The sequence below is a fragment of the Neomonachus schauinslandi genome, chromosome 8, assembly GCF_002201575.2.
Source record: "Neomonachus schauinslandi chromosome 8, ASM220157v2, whole genome shotgun sequence".
Taxonomy (NCBI): Eukaryota; Metazoa; Chordata; class Mammalia; order Carnivora; family Phocidae; genus Neomonachus; species Neomonachus schauinslandi.
Window position 1 is genome coordinate 22828532 of NC_058410.1, and position 6019 is coordinate 22834550.

The window sequence follows — 6019 nt, forward strand, 5'->3', positions numbered from 1 at the left end:
CCAGTCATTTTATACCATTATTATTTAGGATGTTATTATTTGATGCGCACTTGACTTTTGCCACCACTCAAGTAATGATTAATTTCCTGAGGTAAAGCTTTTTTCTAAAATAGTGTTTTTCTAAGCAAAAGATCCCAGATTGACAACCCTGGATACTGTAAGCCTTTATTCATCTGCATAGCAAGCCTGCCTTCCTGCCAATCCCACCCAGCTGTTATCCTGAAGAGACCTCTGTTGAGGTCTATATGAGAGGCTGTTTCGGTGCCTTTCCTTTCAAGGCCTGTCTGAGGAAATTATTTAGCTGGGTGCCAAATTTATTCGAGTGGGACTGTGAAAAGTGGCCAAGGGAGAGGGCACACTTTTAGAAAAATGGCAACTCTTCCATGTAATAGCCACGCAGAGGATAATATCTTTTTCAACACTGTCCCCCTCTGAAAAATGTGCTTAAGCTGCCAGGCAGTGCCTGTCTTTACTGCCTAAAGGGCTCCTACTGGCTGGGGCACCAACCACAGGAAACCCCAGAGTCGTATCCTCCAACGAAATATCTCACTCCTTTCGTAGCACTCAAAGACATTGGGAAAATTTTAAATGTGAATGCGAAATTGTGTTTGGAATATCTCTCCTTTGGTGGCAATGGGTGCCAAAAATGACTCTGCGTGGGTTTGGTTACCATAAAAAGAAATCTCACAGAATGAAATAACTGGCTGGTTTTTTGGTTTTTTTTATATGAGGATTGCTCTAATATTACATTTTTTAAACATATCAATTGATTGGGAAAACTGAAAATTTACTTTTAACTTTTAACATACATTTATTCGGAATATGAAAAATGAGATGTATCTCCACGATAGAGAAGTAATATAGCTATAATTAACCACATTTCTGTGGGTTTTATAGCTCCAAGTAGATCTCTATTGAGAAAATGCAACTAAAGCTGCAGGTATATAGAAGGGTACATTTGATGGGTTGTAATAATATTATGAGGTCCAAAGAAACTATTTCCCTATTAATAAGCATTTTCGTACATTTAAACAATAAAACACAAGCTCAGGAATTTACCATTGTTGGTAGTTAGATTGCTCAGTAAAAGTATCACCTAACAAGAAAAGACGAATGTCATCATCACATCTTGGATTCAACTTTGGAAGCCTTGAGATTTTAAAAGTGAATTCTTTCCCTTATTGGAAGTTGAGGAGAGCAGCAAAGAGACTTTAGAACACTCCCAAATCCTGTTTAGTTTTAAAAAGACAAACACGCTATGCCCAATAATAGATCTACGCTACACACAATTTACATGGCAGATTTTTTCCCATTTCCGAGATAAAACAACTGTACACAAGAGATTAATGAAAAGAGTCCACATTTTTAATGGTTTAAGAATCTGATCAGTATATTCCTCTAAGGACGCATCACTCATGTTTTTTCCCTTCTATTTGTCTCCATATACCTCAGAAACTGCAAGAAGGAAAGTGATTTTATGGATAGCAGTTATTTGAAGCCTCTCCGAGGCTGGTGTTGAAGAGAAATACTATATTCTCAACTATGTTTAAAATCTAATGTAAAAGGTGCATGTGAAATAGGGATGGTTTCCAATTCCCTCTTGATATTCTTAAGCTTTTCACTGAAGTGAAATGTTAGACACTGAGATTCAGAGGAGGGTAAACCAGAGGGATCCCCAGTCCTGCTGAGACCTCTAGCTCAGACAGACAGAATGTATGAACTCCTGTATGACCTGGAGTAGGGAGCATGTTTCAAGTGATCATCCAGTTTCATGATAAAATGGTAGGACATCTTAGGCAGGCTTGTCTTTAGAAATTTAAAAGGAAGAGGTTTCCCTGACAGAAGCTATTTGCATAATTGAGTCAATGTATTTTTTGACTGGGATCAAAGTTTTGAATTTTAAAATTTTCTGGATAATAAATGCTGTTGGAATATAGGATGGCCCTAGTGAATATCAGCAAAATTGATTTTTTAAATAAAACAGTAGATTTGACTTTTTCTGATTAGGCTCTTTTCCTAAAATTTAAATCCCACAATTAAGTAAACGTTCTAGGTAATTTTTGTTCTGACCATGAAATATCGGCTTTTGAATCTTCTGTATGTCACTTTTCTTCATCTTCTGGTTCATTCTTTAATAGCAAAATAGTATTGCCTTTGTGTGAATTTAATTTGTGCATCTCTTTTTTACAATATGTTCTTAACGAATAAAAATTCTATATGTATTGTTTAGGGTGTAATGGTTTTAATTTACTACTGTATACCACAGAAATTAAATCTGTCTGATTTATAAAGATATTACCTCATTGCTAAATGAAAACATTATATTCTATTTAATTACTAAATATATTATTCCAATCCTGTTTTTCATAAAGTTTTATGTAATTGTTTAATTTGAAGTCAGTATTGTAAGCAAAATTATATATCTGGGTAAACCAATGAATGGGAAGTGACCATATGCCTAATTTTCACTTGTGAGCTGCTTCTTCCTTTCCTTAGAAAGAAATGCTTTTCAAAGAACAAAATAAAACAATTGTTTGTCATGATAATTTGTCATGTTCTCACGAGACGCTGTCCTCATAATACTGTTCTTAAATACTTCATATTTTTACAATGTATAAATACCTTATATTTATATAATATACAGATTTTGAACATTATTTAAATTATGGATTTGTGTGATTTCTAGGAAGTGGCATTTTGAGGCCACTTTCTATAGTACAACCATGCAAAACTCATATATTCTCCCAGGACCATGAAAAATTTAAGCACTGGAAATACTGACGTCCAAGGGACAATATTTAGGAGAAAGTATTATTAAAGATGTATTATTTTAAGTTATGATAAAACTTACTAGCAGAGGTGGATGGGAGAGGTGAGACCTTGTAGGCTTGGAGGTGAGCCAAACCTGGGTTTGATTTTGGTTCTGACAGTCATCCTCCCTAAGGATCATCCTCCACTGTCGAATAGATGTAATAACACTTATAGGGTCGTCATGAAGAGCCAATAAGATAACGCATATGAAGCTCTGTACCAGTATCTGACAGATGGTAAATGCGCAATAAACAACAAACATTATCATTGTTATTACTAGCGATGGATCTGCATACACAGGTCAATATCATGTAAAATATTACATGTGAAAAGTAACTTAGAAATTATTCAGTTCAAGCTCTGACTGCTAGTTAAGGAAAGGCTCACAAATGTTCCTGTCGAATTGAAAATACACTGTACCTCCATCTTAGAGGGGGCTATTCACCATTAAAAGTCTAACAGTGGTTGTATCTACATAAACCTTAAATATTTAGTTCATTAGAGAAAAAATTCAGTCAATTTGGGTTTGACATTGCATATTCTTGTTAGCATAGTTACTCTAACTGACTGAAGTAAATTTGCATTGCAGTATTATAAGGCCATTACTTCTTTCAGTTTTTGTCTTATTACCTATAAAGGGATGCAGAGGAAGATCACTGTGGGGGAAAAATTCAGTCCTATAGTAAAACCTCCCAGCAAACCAAAGTTGATATGCTTGTTGTTTAGTTTTTCCAGCTACCACTTTACAAATCTCTGGCTCTTAGCAGAAGGATTTTGATTACAGATGTCTTGCTACAAATACCTGGGGGCTACTGATTTCTCACCCAAAGACTCATTGTTTCTCCGGCTCAGGTCATGATCTCGGGGTTGTGAGATCCAGCCCAGAGTTGGGCTCCACTCAGCAGGGAGTCTGCTTGAGATTCTTTCCCTCTGCCCCTCCCTCTGCTACCCACCTCCTGCTTGTGCTCTCTCTCTCTGCCTAAAAAAAAAAAAAAAAAGAAAACAAAAGAAAAATAAACAAAAAGAAAAATTACCAAAAATCATAAAGTAAAAAGTAGAAATTTCTTTCCTGCCCCTTCTTCTGACTCCCTGATTCTACTTCTGCAATTTAACTAGCGTTAAAAGCTGTTTGGCACCCCTGTAGAAATTTTCTGTTTATCACATGTTTCTCTTATACACAAATAGGATTATCAAATGCATCCTAAGGGGCAATGAGTTGTTTTTTTTTTTTTTTTAACATTCAATGTTACTATCTTCTGGATGAGTTCCTATATGGGTACTTATTGCTGTACTTTATTTTTTTAAATGGCTGAGTTTATGACGGAGCCATATTTTATTTAAGCTGTCCTTGTATGCGTATCTTTGTGCACTTGTGCAGGTACGTTTGTAAGAATAAATTTCCAGAAATGGAATTTCTGGGTCAAAGGTATGTGCATTCTTACTTTGATAAACACTGCCACGTTGCCTATCAGGGAAACATCTCAATTTTCATCATAATTGATAGAGTTGAGCACTGAAGTTCTTAGAATCCTCTGGGTATGACAGTGGCCATTCACTTATGGAAGATGAGTATACACTTAAAATCTAACTGTTTCTAAGTTGTCAATTTTCCCCGAGCCATTCACAGCCATTTGCAGAACTCCTTGATTTGTTGTGATGTAAATTTAAATGTGCAAACCTATAGGTTCAATAAAAAAACCCCACTATTCTCCACTTTTTAATATTTAAAGAATTGGGGGGGGGCACCTAGGTGGCTCAGATGGTTGGGCGTCTGCCTTCGGCTCAGGTCGTGATCCCAGTCCCCACATCGGGCTCCCGGCTCGGCGGGGAGCCTGCCTCTCCCTCTGACCCTCTCCCCTCTCATGATGTTTCTCTCTCGCTCTCTCTCTAAAAAATAAATAAAATCTTAAAAAAAAAAGGAATTAGGGGTGCCTTGGTGGCTCAGTCAGTTAAGTGTCTGACTTCGGTTCAGGTCATGATCTCAAAATCCTGGGATCGAGCCCCTTATGGGGCTCCCTGCTCAGTGGGGAGTCTGCTTGTCCCTCTTCCTCTGCCTCTCCCCCTACCCTTGCTCTCTGTCTCGCAAATAAATAAATAAATAAATAAATAAAACATTTAAAAAATATTTAAGGAATTGGAACCAGGCTAATTGTGTCAAAAAGCTAAGATGTTTTGATATAATAATCTTATATATTAGAAAATACTACTCTAAATTTTTAATAATTTTTTCTCTCTCAGTTGTTTTTGGACACAGTGTCAATATAAAGCTTACTGCTTTAGTGTAGTGTATTCAGAACAGTCACTGGTTAATCTTTTTTTCTTTACGGCACATTACATTGTTAACCCTATTATGTACATGAACGTTAAACTGACCTTTATATACAGCAGTGTTGTGGTTTCATGGAACAATTTTCCCTAACTGTGTTTATTTTCTACCCAGGAAGCGTCAAGACAATCATGTCCATGAGAATGCTAAACCATTCAGGTAATCATTACATTTTTAAACTGTCCCCAAAATATGTTTTGTTTTTCATATTATGAAGGTTTTATAATCGTTTATTTGGATGTACTTTCCTGCCTTTTCCAAAGTTCTGGGACAATCTTAATTCTTACAGCCTTAGTCTAGCTCTTCTAATCACCGGTTTTAATCTATAAAATATATCTGTATTGTGTGTTAATATAAATATAGGTATATGTAAAATATATTTTAAGTAATATATTTTACATATATTTATTTTATTTTACATATAAAATATATTTGTACATATATTAATCTATAAAACATGTCCATATAGAGAAATATGTAGTACACTTAAGCATGCAAGTCATACAACTTGGTTAGAAATAGCTTCATGTTTATTTAGTGAAGGCTTTTAAAAATCTTATGATTTTATAAATAATATCTATCAAAAGCTTTCTTTTAAATACTTTTCTAACGAAAATTAAGGAGTATTTAAAAGGATGACCAAAATTAAAGCACTGAAGAAATGTATGCTTATGACTTAATGCCATGTTTGAAATTAATATCCTTTAATTGTGGAACTAATGTAACAGCTATAAAAAGTATTCCTTGGAAGGGCGCCTGGGTGGCAAAGTCAGCTGAGCCTCCGATTCATGGTTTTCTCTCAGGTTGCAATCTCAGGGTCATTAGATCAAGTCCCACGTCGGGCTCTGCGCTCAACATGGAGTCTGCTTGAGATTCTCTCTC